The sequence below is a fragment of the Mastigoproctus giganteus genome, chromosome 7, assembly GCF_048544385.1.
Source record: "Mastigoproctus giganteus isolate SK-2022 chromosome 7, ASM4854438v1, whole genome shotgun sequence".
Lineage (NCBI taxonomy): Eukaryota > Metazoa > Arthropoda > Arachnida > Uropygi > Thelyphonidae > Mastigoproctus > Mastigoproctus giganteus.
Genome location: NC_143581.1, coordinates 143,746,188 through 143,766,748, shown reverse-complemented (window position 1 = coordinate 143,766,748; position 20,561 = coordinate 143,746,188).

Genomic DNA, 20,561 nt, shown 5'->3' with positions numbered 1-20,561 from the left:
GATTCCACAGTCCAAATAAACTTACCAAGAGGCCCTTGCACAGACTGTGCCACAATATGGCGTGTTATTTATAGCCACGGAGCCATTGATTCTCAAAGGATTTTGATCAAGCTCATTGAAGAAATGAGACGACTTTGTTCTAGGAACCCAAGTTTTAAATGACGATCTTAACAGGATCATGCAATGATATTCCATATAGGGATGTCGACCCTGAACCTAGTGAAGCAGCACTAAAGTTCTGACTACACGTACCCAACTCGGTGACATGATTAGACGTCATTAGATGCCTACTTGGTGGGAAGGGGTGTGATATCAAGGGGACGGTGTGTCGTGATCCCGTACCGAGGTCTATAGGAAGACATAATGTATGATTGTTCTATTCCAACAAGGACCATTCGAAAGATTCAAACTTAGAAGGGAAAAAAATGATTACAACCAGGCTTTGAACTTGATGGGTCTCGCCTTGGCTATATCCTAAGTTAAAAGTGAAGTGTATTGTAATCATATTAAGCTATTTCAGGCTACTTTATTCCGGGCATATGCAAAACAAATGAGCGGAGATTTTACTGTGACTGATGAGTTGGGTGAAACAAAAATCCGAGAGCGATTAATATTTAAATGAAATCAATTAGCAAATAAGTAGGGGTCTTGACGAAGAGTTTGCATGGAATGAACAGATCTCGGAGCTATGAATATTTTTAGGATGTCCTCTGTTCGAGCAGATAAAATATCTCAATGGAAGATGCATTGCCATTTAGTCTGACAAAGGAAAAAATTGTAGAGAAGTTGAGAAATATTTCTGCATTTTGATATTTCTTCTTCGAAGGTAGGTAAACATTCTCGCACCGTTCCAGGCAAAGACTTAAGTAATTTTATTGAAATTCAAAGCACGTCAGGGATGGACTGCACCAGAGAAACTGGCATAATAGTGGGTGTTTGTCACTCTGTCGTTACCTGTTAAGAGTCGTGCTCATAACTACTGCTGGCCGACTGCAATTAATCAAATTAACGCTACACACGATACAGATTCTGTGTGGCTAAGGCGAAAGGTGGGTCGTGGTGTTAATGTCTTCTGTGTTTCTAAGTGATCAAGTCTCCCTCGTGTCTTGCTCGTGAATAATTAATTACAGAAGCTGTTAATGTACGCCCCGCACTCTGCTTGTCACCTACGGGAAAGGCTTTAATTATTCGCGATGCTAGCCAGTCAACAAGGAAAATGAGTAGCACTTTGGACTGCCCATTGTCAGAGTTCCTCGTTAGAAGGTTGAAAAGCGAGCTGCTGTGCAACATTTTTTGCTTTTGTTTTCCCTTCTTGAGTTTACCCGAGGAGTATGCCGTGTACTGAATTATGATTAGTGTGACAAAATATGAATTCTTAACCAGAAAATGCATTTAGTGAGACATTTTTTGAATAGAATAACACCAATTTGCATCCTTGGAAATTCCCCAGTATTTAATAACAGGGGAGAAGTAGAAAACTAGAATATTCTGTTATGGTTCAGGATCAAATTCTGCTTTCATTCTTGAGCAAAAATTCCAATAGATTGGTGCAGGAAGTATGTGGTAAAAGAATGTTTATGTTAATTTTGAATAATCTGTATTTTTTCGCTTTTTGGGGAAACAGTGATTGATCAATTATTTTTGTGCAGCAATGTTTATGGCACTGTAAATCGTGTGCATGAGTTTTTTTTCTTTTAAGACTTATTTTTACCAGTATTTCCTCAGAAGAGTTGTCTTTTGTTATCATTCTCTTTCAGTCAGTCAATTAGTTTTTGCATCATCATTAAACTATAGTCATTCATGATAATTACAGTTTATTTATTCCTTGATGTCTTTATTTAACCTTTCATTAAATCAGTAATCTTCGTGCGTTTCACCACTAGCGTTTTCTTCTAATATATGTAGCAGTACACATAAAACACTTGGTTTTTCTTCTTAATACTTTTAATTTTCCTTCAAAAACAATACTGTTGTCGGGTTTACCTTTTGACTAGTCACCACGAGTCCTAAATATGCTCTGTTAACTGAAACTTCCAGATCCTGCTAGTTTTTAAATCCTTATAATGTCTGTAAATTATGTAAATTCTGTTGTCGGCTTGCCTAGTCTTGGGGATTGAAAGATTTGAGTTCCTGAGAAGGGAAAAGATGTAACCCTTTGCCTGAAACGGAATAAAAAGGTTATTTACGAAACAATTTCACCTCTGAATAGCCCTGTGTTTAGTTTTCTTTGCTAATGATTTCTCGTACACAGCTTTCGTTTATTTCGCTCCATCAGTGAGTGTTTTTTTTTTTTTTTAAGTATATTCTTATAAATTACATATAAAAGTCGGTGTCGCGCAATATTCTGTAAGATTCCCACGCTTTTCTTTAGTAATCTTGTCAGCTTTCTTGTCATCTATTTTTGCACCCTTTAATGACACTTTCCCATTGAAATTAATGTGTTTGTGTCATCCATGATATCTCTCTTAATCGTGTCTTACAACGCAGCTTGAATCCAACAAAGTACCTGTTGTCCTCGTGGGTAGCACAATTCGTATAGTCATCATCCTTACCACACCGGGTGGCAAAGATCTGAGTTCGAATCCTGTTAATGACGTCAGGAATGTTTACTGGCATTTTTCATAACGTAGCTGAGTTAGTCTCTGGCGAGGATAGCATTGTTTTTCGTTCAGCAAACGGAAAATCGACTATAAAACACACGCAGTTTACAGAAATACTATGGTCCAAGTTGTTAATGCTTCTAAGATCCTACAACAACCAACCAAAATACTGCTGTGGCTCCAGACTTCAAGAAATAACTTCATCCTTCCTTGAAATTGAAGCCCATACCTTTTACTTCGACCACAGAAATTTCTTTGAACAATGCTCATTTTATGGCATTGTGATCATTACTTGCTATTGCCTCTTGCGCTGTCACACACATACACACACACTCAACCCTCTTTGGTGAATTCTCGGTTTGCGATTTTCAGTGTACAACAGAAGGTATTCCAAAATCACACCCGTATGATATTCCTACAGTCATTTACCACTAGTTATCACACACCACACAGAGAGGCTTAATGTCTCTCCGATTCCGGGGACGATGTGGTCGCTTTCAGGCAGCTTTTGATAAGAAGCATAATGCTCCGCTCCTCTTCGTTCCCCCTCTTTTTCCTGGACACACTACATTTATCGTAATGAACATTTTCGTCTTCAGGCTCGTGGTAGTACCATGTCTTAGTTAGACCATGAATATGAATGTTAGTTGATCTGATAAAATTTGTTTGTTTTATTTACAAAAATCAGTGTTTTTTTTCTATGTATAGAGACAGGTTAACTTGTGTGTGCGCGCTTTTACGTTTTATTGCCCTAATACATTTCTACTGGCTACTTAAATAAGTCTTTTCGGAAGCTTATAACTGCTACCATACATTGTACCTATTTCATTGTTTTTGTCCACGCTTATGGGGTCCACGTCAGTTCGTTGAAAGACAGTTCGGCGCATGATAGTTCGCTGTATGTGACAATTTGGTTAAAGACAATTGATGACTACGTGCAACGTATGAACGAGTCGGTGTTATTACACAGAGATTAGAAATTAACAAAATCAGTGAAGTAAAAGATTTAGGGAACAAGAGAAATTTTGGCGAGTTAGAAAGGAGAAATGCAGAAATTTTAATTAAAAAACCACATTGTTTTGTCCATTTATTTCGTATAAAAGAATTCACGCCTATTCTTCTCCTAGGCAGGTTGGAAAGTGAGTCCATGCCTATTTCAGTGTGACTCCATTCGTATTGTAACACCTTCAATCTACATACGATTATTAATTTTTTTAAAATACCTTTTCGCTGAATCCTATGCTTTTCCAGAAGCATGAATTGGTTGAGAGTGAGGAAGCTTACCACCTAACCTTAATCTATCCATCGTACTAGCTACTACTAACGTCTTTCAATAAAAACTATAGCGCGGTTACTAACCCAACATCAGAACATGCGCATTATCCAGCTTCCATCCATTAATGATCTCTACTTTTGGTCTCTTGGACTCTTGGACAACTCCCCCGCCCCATGTATATTTCCTAAAAAATTCAACTTACAGAAGTGAAATTAAAGTGTGAATAAGGTTCTCGTGTATCCAAATCTTTTACGTGTTCGTGGCACTTTTTTAATAGGATCTCCTAAAAAAACATAGCATGTGTTAAAAAACGAAGGTGAGTAGTAGTACGCTCCATGAAAAATATGAAATATTAAGAACGTATCGTGATTACTAAATTCGCCATTTACATATGGCATGTTAAAAGTTTGCATTTTCCGTCTTGCTTTGCTATACACTCAATTCTCCCAAATTGTCTCGTACACCAAATTATCGGATACAGCGAATTGTCATGCAACGAATTGACGTGATCCCATGCTTATGGTATTTTGGGGTTGCATACAAGTTCACTTCGAGAGGATGCAAGAATGCTTGGAGGATGCTGAGTTTAAACCACTATTTGTATCTTTCCAATGGCTCCTCTGACTAATGCCGAATTTATGGGGGGGGGAAGCATTTGTTACAGGGCCCAAGATTCTCAAGAATCCTTTAACCAACACAGTTACTGTAAGGAGTAAAGTGTGCATGTGTTCTTTTCTTTTCAGTTTATAATATTTATGCCCACTAGGGTCCCAGCTACTTAATCCGGCATTGTGCCCAACCCTCTACAACTAGCATTTTCCCTGAATCCTCGAAGTTTCTCCTCGTCCCCCTTAACAACAGCAAAATTTTTTTACGAAATTTCTCCCTCTGATATCGACAAAGGTCCTGGCACCTCTTTTGCTCAGATGAATTCCATTTCTTTATTAAGCAAATTCGTTCCACCAATAAGGCCAGGCTCTGCGAAAAAGCAAAATTCACATCCATAAGTTTTGTAGAATTCAGTCTCGAGTTAATCGACAAGGCTCTCATCACTTAACGCCTTCTGTTGTGTCTGGACAAACTTCCAGACACGGTGGCATTGCGGCCTATCTCGCCGAGTTATTCTAGAATGACCTTATGTATTCTTTCGTTTTTGTTTTAGTTCCCACATGGATAACCATACATCATCAATTTTAGTACCATGCAGATATAGTGTATTTCTGTTCCATCCATCAAATTAATATTTCTTGGAGTTACGCGTTTAATGCGAATTGAAGACCTTTACTATATTATTGTCATACCGAATCTACAGATGATTGAGCTCTATAATTTGTAAATTAAATTTCTTTTATTAATTCGAGAAGCTTCAGGCAAGATTATGATAGCATTAAAGAGCTTAGCATTATTATCGTAGCTAAGCTCTTTGACTCAGGAAAGAGCATCATGAAGGATGGCAGTTTGATCATAAATATGAATAGAATAGTGCAATTAATGAAATCTTAAAGACTGCCAGTGTGTCTAAGAATTTAAACCTATACTGGACTAGTTGGCATCTACGCACTTCCATTGAAACAGCTATTAACACCTGTTAAGAATAAAGAAATATTTTTCTTTAGAGAACTGTCTTGTGCGTAATACAACCGGAGACAACTTGTCATGTTTGCTTTGCATTTATGCATTTGAAAAAACAGCAATCCATTTATCAAGTAAAAGAAACGTTTTTCTTCACTCAACCTCTGTTTCCTTGGATGGACGGGTTTGTTTGGTGTCTCCAAATCCATTCATTAATGTCTTAGTTAAGATGAATATTACTGTTTTGTGTCGTTCTTAAAGAGCGTTCTTAACAGGACATATTTTCTCATTTTAGTAATAATAATAATCGCAATAATCCATTTACTATTTACTATTCCTAACTTAAATTTTAGGGATGGCTAATTGGCAATTTCAAGATTGGCACGGACATATCAGATGCGGTTATACTCGTAGGATTAAATTATTCACGGAAGTTTGATTTTTAATGCTGGGTTTGCTTACTTGTTTATTCATTTTTGTGTGCCGAAGTGCGTGCAGCCTTAAATATGTTATGTTATCGTGTGCCCCACGTCCATGATTGCTGATAACTTTACTCCGTGCTCTAAGTTCCTGAAATGTAAATTTATGTGACTTCCTATCGTTTGTTAGTTGCAGCCAAAGCCTGACCTTTGGATTTAGTACGCTGCGCAAGTGTCTGCCAAATAGACTAATGAAACTGTTTATTCAAAATTTAAGTTTAATTTTTAATGTAGCTCGGGCCTGTATTTAATGAAACTTTTAAACTAAAGTATTCCAAAGCTTAAAGCTGGGCGTATTGCGGTGTTATTTGCTACCAGTTCATTTTCTAATAATGTTCAATTCGAGGTAGGAACTTACAGAGATTAATATAACAAATAAGCATTTAAATATTTCTCTTATCGTTTAGGTTTCGATTAGTTATCCCCAAGAAGGCTTACTCAGTAATTAAAAGTTTCACGCCCTAGACGTGTGCTCATCCAGTGAAATTAATATTTTATGTGAGTTTTCAGCTTATTTTGCTTTGGCTGCGATGCACTGCCATCTGTTAATATCGCGTTCTGTTGACCATAAAGGAAATTGCGATCTCTGAAACTTCAAGTTTATTTATGCTGAATTAGCCAAGCACGCAAGATAAAGTAAGACATTTGGTGGGGATTAAATTCAAGTCATAAGAGGTATTGTTAAGAAAGTGAAACAAGAGATCTTAAGAATCAATTAGTAGGGTAGCTCGAGACGTGTTACTCGTGATATAGATACAATGGCGCGTTATTTCTCTCTTTATGTTTTCGAATGTTATTCTTTGCATTCTGTATATCTGTGAGAAATGCCAATACTGTAAGTATTGACATATCTTCGGTTTTTGAAGATAGGTTCGTATTTTACAACGAGCTAATAAATCCAACCAACAGTAAATCGTTACAGTGGTTTTGAAAGAATCTTCTGAATGCAGAATATAAAAAAGCCCATTCTGTACGATAAGATAACTTTTTATGGCATATACAGATCCTCAAGTATGATGTGCTCGGCATTGGTGTCACTTGCCGCATCCGTCCTTTTTACGATTCCGAAGGTTTGGTCAAACCCTAGGGATGTTTGTCCCTGGGCGATTTTAGGTGACCTAATCCGTTAACCTCCCTAAAGACGATCAACTTACTGCTTATCAACTACTTACTGTAGCTAAGATTTCAGTCCCGCGGTATCTGCAAGAATCCGAAAGTCCCCTTGGATTGCGCGATTCCAGTTGGACAGCGAAGACGAGTTTTCTTGTCGACGCTCAGTCAATTACTTAGACTTCCCCGAAGGCTGAAGTTGATTCCGGTCACCGTCCTTCCATATTCTCCTTTCATTGTTTGCAGTGCTGCGCGATTAAAGCCATTAAAACGTTCGGGGTTAGACCCTAAGTACATAATAACTGGGCGCCGTGATGGATTTATGTCCTCTTTGTATCCATCCAGTCAGCCAGTTCATGTGTAGCGCAAAATATGCAGCGGGCGAAGTTTGTGTATTGAAAGTAGGCGTACAATTAATCACTGCACATTTCGTTACTCATACAGTCATACCACGCATTGCTTCTGGCGTTTGTATTCGATCGGGGAAACACAGAAATTGCCGTGTAATGTATTGATTGCTGGAATGAAAACAAAATCAGATGATCTCGCTGAACGGCAACTGCTGCTGCCGGTGATAATTAGCAGCGACATTAAAACTGCACCGGCCCTGATGGAGGAAATGGACCGTGACCAAGCTGTGGAGTTTCGAAATAGAAGGAAAAGCGCTCTCCTCATCTATATCATCAATATAAGTATATCAACGTATATTTATTTGCGAAGCCTCGTGTGAAATCCTACAGGGGTGGGTTTAATTATATCAGCACTTCGGGGCTTTTATACCAAAAACATATTTCTGATTTAGATCCGGTGTTAATATGCGGGGTTCTATCAACGTAGGCGATGAAGCGTCCCCACCCCGGATGCATTACCGCTAGGGGTGGAACTGAAGAGTTGCGAATTACTTTTGAACTTCATCCATAGCCATCTCAAGAAATTAAAATACTACGCACACATTTTCTACTTACCTGAGGACTTTCATCCGAAGGATTTATGGGGGTAACTTAGTCGGCACGATATATCGCCGTCTGCTACTCATTTGGGGAGGTCTACATTCGATTCTCGTCGACGAGGTTTTTCTAGTCTTCTTCAGTTGAGACCACAGTTATCCGATCCCCGAAGGGAGTAGGATATTCCTTTCCCCACGAGTTATTTCGGGATTTTTAGCCCACACAACATGGATATCGGCCTGTGAACACATATATACGCTTCTGTACACAAAATGCATGTATATATATATATATATACACGCGAGTATAAATGCGTATATATACGCTCGTACTAATGAGCGATAAACCTCAATGCCATTAGGATAATTTTAATTTTTTTTTGGGTTGTGAAAATTTAAATAAATTTACACTCTAGGGTCACAGTGTGAACTGTTCGCTTAATTAGCTACGATGGTTCCGCTAATATATCATAACAGCCTTATTAATACAATGCAACGTTGATACGTTGTATGAAAACATTTTCCGTCTTTTCTAACGAGTTTCGCCTCGAAAATGCAAGCTTACGTTGTAAATTTTTATTCCTTTTCAGTTTAAAGGTCGCAATTCACGTAACTTGAGTTTTTCAAACTCTAACGACCCGCTAAAATTAAACTGTTGTATTTGTGCGAAGAACAGCGTTTGAATTAAGTTATTCACGCACGTGATTTCTGTACACTAGAGAATTCTGTCGTTCAACTTTGTCTGAAATGGTAAAAATAAACGAAACGTTGATCACATTTAATACAATTTCCTTCTCTTGGGTTGCTCTCTGTTTTGTAACTAAATTCCTGTAACCCTTCTACCACATTCTTGGCACATGCGTCTCTCTGTTACTTCCTTCCGTAGGTGTTTACTTCTTATTATTAAAAGCGCGATTCGCGACTTACCATGTTGACGACTGTTCCCTGGCGCTATGCCACATTGCATCTCGCACTTGCAAGTGTGCTTTGCTTATGTAACACCCAGTGCAGCTCCGGGAGTATCGTCAGTTTCAACTCTTTGTACTTTCCTAGTGCAGACACCTCTATTTTTCTTTTCACTTCCGTGTTCGAGATAGGGTTGCGAAGAGTAAGAAGCATCGCATCTCCTCTCCGCACAAAGCTCGGATTGACTACTTGTATAGCAGCCACGAGGTGAATGAAAACACGGCGTTGTCGTCATTCTCAGTTCGTGGCGCCTGCAGAGAGAAAGCAATCAGCTAGCCGACACACATACACGCAGTGAGACAACAAATCGCTTGGCAAGAAGCCACGTGTGAAGTTATCTCTGCATCTTACCTGTTCGAGTACGTAAAAAGGAATGGAAGAAGCGGTTAAGAAGGCATTAAACTCCATTTCCGAAATTCAGTTCACTAAATATCGGTGGAAGATCGTCTCGCGTATTGTTAAATATACAGGTGCAATCTTGGCCATTCTTGATGATGAAGCTAGATAAAAGTCATCACCCTGAATTAAGGTCACTGGATACGTAAAAATATCTCCTTTCGAGCCCTGAATTCATTTACTTCTGAATTCTTAATTCATTTCTCTTTCTTATCAGTGCACGTCGAATTTATTTTATAAGAATTTCGTTATTGCTGAGTAATAACGAATTTTGATTTTAATTAGTAGACTTGTAATTAATGAAGGGGTTACTGTGTTTAGAATTCCTAACTTCGGTGGAGGGAGTGGGGTTTCGTCCCGCACAACACGAAAATCAGCACATAAACACACACACACACCCTTAAACGGACATGATTAACAAGGGTCCCAGAAAATACAAGTCGCGCGATATGATCCAAATAGTTGGCGAGGCACGAAAATTTCCCCACTCCCAGTTTTCGATAATGTTACAAAGAATTGCGTTATTTAATTTCAAATTACGAAGTAAATTTGCCCTCGCAGTAAAATTGTCAATCCGCTGAGTACAAAAACTTTTCATTTACGGTTAGCCGAATGATGTCTATCCTAGCCCACCCTGCTGTTCATGCTCACCTCCTCCTTAGCGATGTACTTTGTTGAGGTGTGTCCTTACGGCCTGTCGTCTCGTAGATTCTTATCTTCCATTAGTTTCAAAGTCTGAATAACCCACGCCTTTTCCGTATATCATTTATTCATTACTGCGCTGATGTTAGGTCGATGTTCAAGTTAATTGCACGTCGTACGTACGGATGAAAATAGTAGACAAGGCACCATGGGGCGCAAATTCAAGTTTGAGTTTGGAGTGGCCAAAATCTCAAAAAATAAAAAATAATAATATAAAATAAAAATAAATTAACTGTAATTTATTAACCGTAATTTATTTCCATGCCTCCACCCCATTTGCATTACTAATGTCTTTGTGTTTAGAGTTTTCATTAAAAATATTAAATATTAAAGTTAACGAATAATTATTATATTCCTATAAAAATATTATTGAACAATTTTACATTGTATTACTGATAATACAAATAATACTTATAATACGAAAATTTATATAAAACAAATGTTTAAACCCAAATAAAATTACATAACGATACTTGGTTTCGTTGCTTTGGTTGAGGTCCGGAAAACAAAAATAGGCATCGCAAATGTGGCTTTCAACATTTTCATAAATCTTATTTTTTATATATACGTATATAATGGCTGTGACCGTCTCAATATAGGCCTTCAGTTGTTTTTGATGTCATTGGTCAGTTTGTAATGTCATTAATGAATAAACAAGTATATATCATTATAGTGCGGCCCGCAATAATTTTTTATCTCCTGAATTGGCCCTCGTGCCAAAAAAGTTGCTCACCATTATGCTACAGTGGTTTCGCCATTGTCATCCTTTTGGAGTGGTCTGGATTCGAATGCGGTCGGAGATTGGAAGAATTCTTAATGGTCTCTCTTCAGTTGAAGCTGTAGTTAGCCATCTCAGGAGGAGGGAACAGAGTTATCTCTAAGTTATTCTGGGTTTTTAAACCCGTAAAACATTCACGTTGGTTCGTGAACACGCACTTGTGCAAATGTAATGCCCAAAAAACCGTATGACTTAGTTTACCAAAAAACCTTGAGTAGCCGATGTGCCAAAAATTCCTAAGAACAAGTTACCATTCTTGTTTAGCGTATGTGATAGCTGAGGCTACCTTAATGTCTGTGCAATGGTAAGCTACTAAAGTGGTAGTGTGTAAAAGTAAGGCTGCTAGTTCCTTATGTGGACTAGCAGCCTTACTGCTACCTTGTGTATTCTCCTGATTATCCTTGTTCTCTCTTCCTTTGTTCGTTATTGCCAACGCTGTACTGGCACTTCCCCTTAATTCTCTAGTGCGCTCTGAATGGAATCCTCTTACTTTACTCGCTGAGATTGGTAGTGCACTTGAAAAATTCTTCCATGTTTATTTATGAACTGTTTGCTGTTTCTATCGCGACCAAAATTGTATTATTTACAGTGAGAGAGATGGCTTGATTCCAAATCGCATATTGCTTTCTGACGTTATCTATATGCCAGTGTAAATCAGTTTATTTTTTTCTCTTTAGCTGAACTTCTGCAATTAGTGTCATTACTCAGTATTATTCGCGTAGTAATGCGCTTCTTTTAATTACTCTATTTGCCCTGGAGTCTGTCCCTCCCTTTTCTTGATTAATTCATGGGCAACACGCTTAATTTCTTTCTGTCAGACATGGGTGAAGCTTTTTACTCACCTCACAGAATTCAAGTGCAATTTGGACAATCGGGTGATGCGCCATTACGGAAATAGTCTTACCAACCTCGTTTGCCGAGTGGAAAGCCCTCGGGATGAATCCCGTAGTGGCTGGAGGAACTTTTTCGAGGGCTGCTGAGTTTGTCGATTTATCGTGTAGGCCGTAGATTTCACCCTCTGGGGAACTCTGCTTTCCTTCCCTGAAAACAGAGTGACCTTTAGGACAAATGAAATTTACAGACAATACACTGATGTGTTACGGCCTGCGCTGCAGTTGAGCTAATCTAAACCAAATAACCCAAACGGCAATTTGTGCCACATTCTTTTATAATGTCCTCTAGAGTTTCATAGTAGGGGAAGATTGCTTGAATTGGATCACCTAACTTTACAAGCAAATTACTTCCAAATCGTTGGTAGAAGACTTTGAAAATGTATCAAGTGAATCAGCATAAATAATTTTACCAAATAATAATCAATCATATGCGTAATAACCTTAGAACAACTTTAAATAAATGCATTCTAAAATTGTAGAAGTGGTCCAATGTAGGAACCTGGCTCTTTGATTGGACCAGAGGTTGAACTGTCCTAGAATCGTAAAATGCTGCTTTTTATACACAATGGAATATATAATATAGATATACATTCAACTCTTAGAAAATAGAACGCACTTTATTGTTTAATGGGCTTGCACACAAAGCAAGATTACATTTTTTTGCTCTTTCTAACTCCAGCGCATTCTTTGCGTAGCCATTTATGACATGACTTGCGTTGAATCATATTGTGTCCCTCTCTTGCTTTTCACAAATAAAGCAATAACAACTTTCATTATCATGCTGTTTTCAGTAGGCCCTCGAAGTTCTAGGACCCTGTTGGTATTTAAGTTTTTTTCCTATAGGCTTTCTCTGTTCAGCTACAAACCTGCTAAGAGCAGGGTCTTATAAAGGAGCAGAGAAACGATTCGGTTCGAAGGTATCTAGGGCAAGAGAAGCCTCACTGGTCAGTTGATTCTAGGTTAAAGGTGATATGGATTCTGGGTTGAGGTTATTTTTAATAACGTTATCAATTGACAAATTTCAAACATCAATAAATTTCCCGATTCATAATATATTAGTTTAACGTAACATATTTTCCTGGATTATGTATTTTTACGAAGTGCCAATAGTTAATTGAGTGATAACAGTTAAAGAGTATCTTTGAAAATACGTTTCCTTCTAGGCAACAAAGCACTATCTTGTATTCAGAATTCTGATGTAGACTAGTAGTACTAGTAATGGTAGTAGTAAAGTAATAGAGGCATGTGATGCAAGAAAGCAAGCGTATGAGCTTATGTAGAATCAGCAAAAAAAAAAAAAGAAAATAAATAAATAAATAAAATAAAATTACACATCCATTCCCTCTAAACGTTTGTCCAGTTCCTCCTTGAATTCATTTAAGCGATCAACTTCCACAACGACAGATAGAAGTTTGTTCCACCGATTAACCACCCTCTGGCTAAAAGCAAATTTCCGCACATCTATCATACAGCTGTCTTTCCTCAATTTGAATTTGTGTCCCCTCAGGTTCGTAATCTGAGCAAGAGGAAGAATCCCATCAGAATTCAGCGTGCTCAACCCATTCAAGGCCTTATACACCTCAATCAGATCACCTCGCAGGTGCCTACTCTCCAGCCGCTGCAATTTGCAGAACTAAAGCCACCAATCTACTTTGTACTCGTTCTAGCAACTCTACATCCTTCCTAAAATGAGGCCTCCAGACCTGTACGCAGTACTCAAGGCGTGGCCTGGCCATTGCCTTATACAAAGGCATAATCACCTTCTTTTCCCTACTACAAAAATTCCTGTATATCATTGACGATACCTCATGATCTGTTCTGGCAGCCTGTCTGCATTGCTCAGAAAACTTCATATCTGACTGCACAATCACTCCCAGGTCTTTGTTATCTTTTGATTAAAAGATAACAAGGCAATTGGCAGTAATTCGAGGAAATTCGAATTAAATTTCAAATTCGCACTACTTGCTCGATAAACACGAAACTATTATGGCAGACTACTGGTAAAAAATGCATAAAAATTTGCCATTAGATGCCAGTAAAAACATCAAAACGTTATGTTTAACTCGGTGGTCCATCCTAGACACTGGTCCAGTTCAGGCAACCTTCCCCTATATACAACGTTACTTTACATTGCCAAAGTCCTATATAATATCCGTGTAGATACACCACAGTTTATCCATAAATGTATCTACACCGATATTAGTTAATTTAAACCCGTATCATATTATGCCTTGTGCATTTAACCTTTAAATACAGTATCATTATATTTTTTATATAAAAATGAAATCCGAGTTTCTGGTAGGATTTTTCATCCAGTAAACAGGCAAATTGACCATGGAATAGAGAGTATACTGGCGCCTCATAGTTGCTTTGTCCCTTAACACACGCACAAATCTAACCTAGTAGCAGACGATTGTGGTTTATTAAATAACATTAGTAAAAACGTTTTGCCAGAAGCGAATTAAATAGATAAACAATCATCATGAAGTAGCTCGTTTTGTTACTAATATGGTTAAGAGAATTATATTATTCATCGATACTTTTATGTTTTATAAGTAATGTGCGTACTACTGAAGAATCTTGTGTAGGAAAGTGGCTTCCGTTTGAAGCGCGCATTGCGTCCCAGTAAGAGCCAGTCTTATCTGAGGGTTGAGAACGATAATACAGACTCATTTATAGTTCAATGCCGCTGAGTGGCTGTTCAGTGACCTACTTGATTCATGCATTAATGTATCTCTTACGCGGCAATAGTAGATCGATATAATGTGCGTGCATCGACTCGTTGTGCCTTCTCAGCGTGAGCTGCTACTTGTCTTTATACCGGCTGATGTCCCCACGGATGTGAAACTTAATCTTAGGAAGTCAATATTTCAAAGATCGATGCGGATCTGTTTGCTAGGACTGAACAGGGATGGGGAAAGGCTGATTTCTTCTTAGATTTTCTTTAAATCATTAACCACTTGAACATTTGTGCTGGATGTGCTCCAAGCAAAAGGGAGAGAAAAAAAAAAAAAGCACATTCGATGCAGTTGAAAGAACTACAGATTGCAGAAATATTCTGGTAAAATTACAAATTTTACTTCTCATATCTTGAGAACTTGAATTTTAGACCGCGCCTATTCACTTTTTAGCTAAGTTATAATTTTTTACCTAAAAAAAAATGGAAAATCTCTCTCTCTCATCGTACATATATATGTATAGTTCGAAAATAAACGGAAGTGGTATGTTGTAGTTCAAACTTCCTCCAACAGATGGTAGTACAGATTGTTTAGTAGGCTGACAGGTTGCAAATAACAGCCACTTTCGTTTATTAGCGTTAACATTCTGTGTCACGATTTTGCAATGGAGCAACGAACAAATATCAAATTTTGTTTTAAACTGGAAAAACGTATGAAATGTTAACTGTTTATGGTGATGAAATGCTAAGCCGTACCAGTCTGTTTGATTGGTATCGGCGGTTCAAAGACGAACGAGAGGATGTTCGCGATGACCTAAGAAGTGTGCGTCTGTCAACCTCACGAAATGAGGACAAAGTCGCAAAAGGTCGGGGAAATTGTGGCAAGCGATCGTTGTTTGATCCTCAGAATGATGGTAGATGAGTTGGCTGTGAGTAAGAAGACGTTTCGTCAAATTCTGCACGAAGATTTAGAGAAAAGGAAGATGTGTGCAAAATCGTGTGCTGTACAGACTCATAGACGAGCAGAAGTTTGTCATCATGCGAAGACTTTCTCCAAACTTATCAAGACAGTCCTAATTTTCTGACCTGTATTGCCACTGGAGATGGGTGTTGGGTATTTCAGTACGATCTAGAGACAAAGCATCAGAGTGGACGCTTCATCTCTGTTTATGCAAGTGGACTTCAAAAGGATCAAGGCGATGCTGATTATGTTTTCCTTCACACAGGATGTGATTCACAAGGAATTTGTACCTGTAGGAGAGGGAGTCAGTGCTCAGTTCTACATACTGGTGCTTCAAAAACTATAGAAACACATTTCCTGGGTGAGTCCGCAATTTCGAAAAGGCAGCTGTTTCTTGTTTCACGACAATATCTCCACCCATTCCCCACTTGTTGCGAAGACTTTTCTGACAAAACATGGAATTGTACAGATCAAGCATCCACCGTACTCTTCCGATCTAGCACCAGCGGGCTTCTTCCTATTTTTCAAGGTGAAAACTGCCCTCAAAGGAAAGATATTTCAGGACCCTGAGGGCATAAAGAACAACGCAACCGCCGAACTGAATGTCATCGCTTTGGATGCCTTCGCTGATTCTTTTCAGAAACTTTTAGAAACGTATAATATGTAAAACACAAAGTTTTCTACAAAGAAAAAACTCACAAATAATAGATGAAAATTTTACTTATTTCTAAGTAAATTTATTTATTTTTTTCTGATGACAAAGTAATGCTCCCATTCAGAGAAAAGAGTGTTCATTCCAGTGCTGACCTTTTCACGCTACTCGGGATGCATTACTTCAGGGAATTTCTTGAATAGGGATGTTGAAGTATTCCAAAAAATTTGTACTATATTTTAAATTATTTATTTAACATACAATACAGGTTATAAACCCGGTTACAATGTTTAAAATAATATAAACATAAGATACAAATCTCTTATAAAGATTGTAGAATAAAAGGAAGTACGAATTAAAATGACATTAGCGCGATATAGAGATTATAAACAACCACAAGAAACGCATCCATGCTAGAAATCGTGTTTAATTAGCAGTGCAGTTGCAAACGCAACGTATTTAATCCAGTTAGAACTCAAAAAAGGAGTACCGAGTTTGGTGCACCAAATTGAGATCTCTAAGACTGGAGTGCAATAAGATGCTTCTGTTAATTTACAAGTCTTTTATTCGACCTTCGGCGCGTAAATAGCTCAGAACTTTGCTTTCTTCATTTAGCGCAATAACCGAGGAAGGCACCTACTTCAGTGGGTTGATTGATGGAACTGCGCTGAGCTGTCGACCCTTCTGTGGCGCAATATTAAACATCACACTCAGGATCACCGGATGAAGCCAAGAAGGATGCCAAACGAGGATAAATAGACCTCCCCCGTTTAATGTAGTGTCAAAGACAACCTGAAAGCCGGTTTTCGAACAAAAAGATTCGTATTTAATACTGCGACGTGAGATGTGTGCACCAAATGATGGAATTTCTTTATTTATTAGCTAAGAGTAAGTTCTCTTGCCAGATCGTAACCGCTTTCATGACACTGACCGCAGCATGCAGCAGCCTGTTGAGGAAGTGTATTATTGGTGTCACAGCTTGCAAATAAATCTGTGCGGACGGACCCTGGGTCGTAATTAATCCTTAACTCCCTGCCCAGTGATCCGTCACTCCCCACATCCCTTTCCTTCCGCGGAAAGTGAGTACTTAGGCTATCCCCACTCCCGCAGAGGATGCATTATTACACCTCTCGTGTTCTTGCATTGATTCATTGGGTCCTTCCGAACACGATATGGTTGTTTAATTGCCTATGGCAAGCCGCATATAACAGGGCAAGAAACACAGAGTGGGGAGAAGGGATCGGGGTTAAAATCATGAGGGTGGCTATCGTGGACACCACCCGGTCTGCGTTGTCTTAATGGGCAGTAGTAAAGTAGTGATTCTTCACATGTTGCTTTCGCTGCCTGCGGTCTCTGATTGCTGCCTAATGTGTAGGCGCTGCCTTAATTCAAATAAATGCTTGCGATCCCCAAATGGATATCAACGTTAGGATTCTTGCTCCCTTAAGATGATTACGCACCCGTTATTCTTCTTTCAATCGGACATTACGCGAACTCTGCCTATTTCCTTACGAACGCAATTCTTCTTCTACTGAGAAAAGTGACAGCGTCACAATCAGAGGACTATCACGTGCCTAATCACAGCTCTGCCAATTACCACATTTACATTCAGCGGACAATTCATTAGGAACACCCCCACGCTGTAAGGAAATCGAAGTGATAGAGGCATGTACTGTAGCACGTGCTTGTCACTCGTTTACTGCTATGTATATAGACTGACGGCAAACATTTCTGGCGATCGTTTAGGATACGCTTTTGCAACAGTAAAATGGACACAGATCTGACGGACTTCGACCCCGGAGTGCTAATTGTCTTCGCTTGTAATCTCCCCCTTCCTTTGTAGCGCCAACAAGCAAATCGTTGTTAAAACGTATTCAAGAAGTTAAAACTAAATGTCCCACATCACAAAAATCAGTTACGTTTTAATTATTCCAGGAATCCAATTAGAAAATTATTTATACAAGTTTGAAAGTCCAAAAGCATCTATAAAATATTGTATATACATGTCTATATATGTTTTAAGTTAGCTTAAGGCCCTTGGAATTACGAGCTTCTAGACAGTCATATGTTTCTAAATCATTCATTCGACCCGGGCTGTAGTAGCAGAAGAGTCCATTTCAGGCCATTATTTTCTACTCCTAATCGAAGGACATGCTTTCAAAATGCTTGGAATTGGGTTCTGTGTCACACCACCATTTTCTCTATTGGAAAAAAGTCATCCGGTATGATGAATCAGTTGTAATTGTAGCATGCAGATATCAGAGCCAGAATATAGAAAAGTACTGTACGCAGCCATGGGTCTCCTTTGTTTTCAGTGTCGTGGGCAGTACCACATTTTGACATTTGACACTTGTGGACCACTTGGACGAAAGAGCCTACTTAAATATCGTAACAGAAGAGATGCATTTCATTGTGGTAACACATCTCCTTGTACTCAATTCCTCTCTCTCTCTCCATCAGCCCATTTCTGACGAGGGATTCCAGCAGGATAACGTCATATGGTCTGCATTGTTCAGATCCTCTTGAATAGGATAGTATTCGTGGCTGCTGTCCTTTCCCATCGCATGTTTTTCGATTAGAGTTCATTTTATGCCAAGATTTCTTTTGGCGAGTCGGTCTCGGTAGACGTTTGCAGGGTTTCTTACCCAGGAAAACTGAAAAACTGACCATAGAGATGCCCAGAATTCACAGACACGATAAATTTACGTCTCATGACCTTTAGCGGCTTCGGTGCCAATTCTAAATTAATCCAATTAAATCTAATGAAGTCACTTTTGTCGAAAATTCATTTTTATGAAAGCATCTGCCTCGAAAGTCATAACCCCCCCCCCCCCACACACACACACATATCCTTCCCTTAAAAAACTACATTTATGAAACCGTTGTGCAGTTGGTGCTTTTAACAAATATTTCTCTTTCTATGTGTTGACATCTTTGTATTTTTCTTTATCACCTGCTGCAAATAAGGAAATTCGTTAATTTCTCAGACGACATCGATGATTCGAATACCAACAACGACTGACCATACCACACTACTTCGCCACCAGCAGCAGCAAGCGATCCCTGCAGCACTCCTTTTTTGCTAAGTGTTTTCTTGGTATTGCTCTCCATCCACTGCCCTTGCAGCAAGCGCAGTGATTTTAATCGATGTCCGTTCACGTTATCTGGAAAAGGGTCAAAGGGAGCTGTTTTCACCCAGGGCCAAAGTTACTCGGTCTCGGGTGAGGGGGTGCCCTCTTTTATAACGTAAAGCATATTGTTCTGTCCATATATTTTTCATTGCATCTTTATACCATTAGCCAAAAAATCATCCATTAAAGAACTTTTTAACGCATCAACATTTTTTTGTCCGTAGTCCAGTTTATTGTATTAGTGTAGGAACTGAAATTAGAATCGATTATGGCATGAAGTGGTGGAAAAACACGGGAGATGGTGTGACGTCAGGACAGTAGAATAATTCGAATTTGAGGGGATTGGAAGAAATAGTAACATGGAAAGATGCCTCTACGAAAGCATTTCAAATTGGACTAATAAATAAGAAAAACTAAAATTCATTTCAAGAAGTAAATCACTATTTCTCCTAATGATTAGTTTTTCGAAAGTTTTAATTGCATTAAAACTATTAAAGAGCATGGAAAGTCAGAAACTATTATCATTTATCTTGGAAGTGAGAAGTACACTAAAATATTAACAAATTTTTAGAGATTACTTGGAGATTAATGAAAGATGAAATATATCTGCATAATGAAGGGCGAATGCAATCAGCCTAAATTCTTCAACCTATTTAATTCAAATTCTTTGCACAGCGGTTTCCAGAAAGCGTAGAAGAACAGTGAACCATTGTTCAAATTCTTTGAACGGTGGTTCACCGTTCTTCTACACTTTCTGGAAAAGGTCTAGGCCCTTGACAGGAGAAATTTTTATTTTTGGAGGCATTTTTCACAAGGTAGCCGATTACTCGGTCTCGGGTGAGTTTTTCACGCTTTTAACTCCCAGAAACTCAGATCGAAGAGTGCACGCTTTACAGACACGATATTTGATACCGCACAGCTTTAGTTGCTCTGGCTCTTAACACACACCACCACACTTTTTTTTCTAACATTCTTAAACAGTCACTATATACAATATGATAATATTGTGCCGTATATTATTTATTTGGTCTGCCTCCACAATGTATATTGTCCATTGTTTTCTCAGTGCTGTATTGGCTGCACTTGCAATGGAATTGTGAATTCCTCTTAACGACTGGGTATCTGTCTTGGAGAATAAAAATAATTTTATTACATTAAGAGAGGGTAGTTCCTCGCTTTCTTACGATATATTTAAATCTCTATATTTAAACAGCTTTTATTTAATATTTAATCTCTATATCATCATCTCCATATTTAAACAGGTCGTGTTACAGTGTCACGAACGTCTACAGTCTGGTTGTTTGGACTCTTACTTTATGTATTCTGGTTGTCCAACTAACTTATATCCGTTTTAGGTGGAGTGTTCTTCCTCATTTCATTGGATAGCATTTGATTTAAGTGAGAAAACGTAACCTTGAGAAC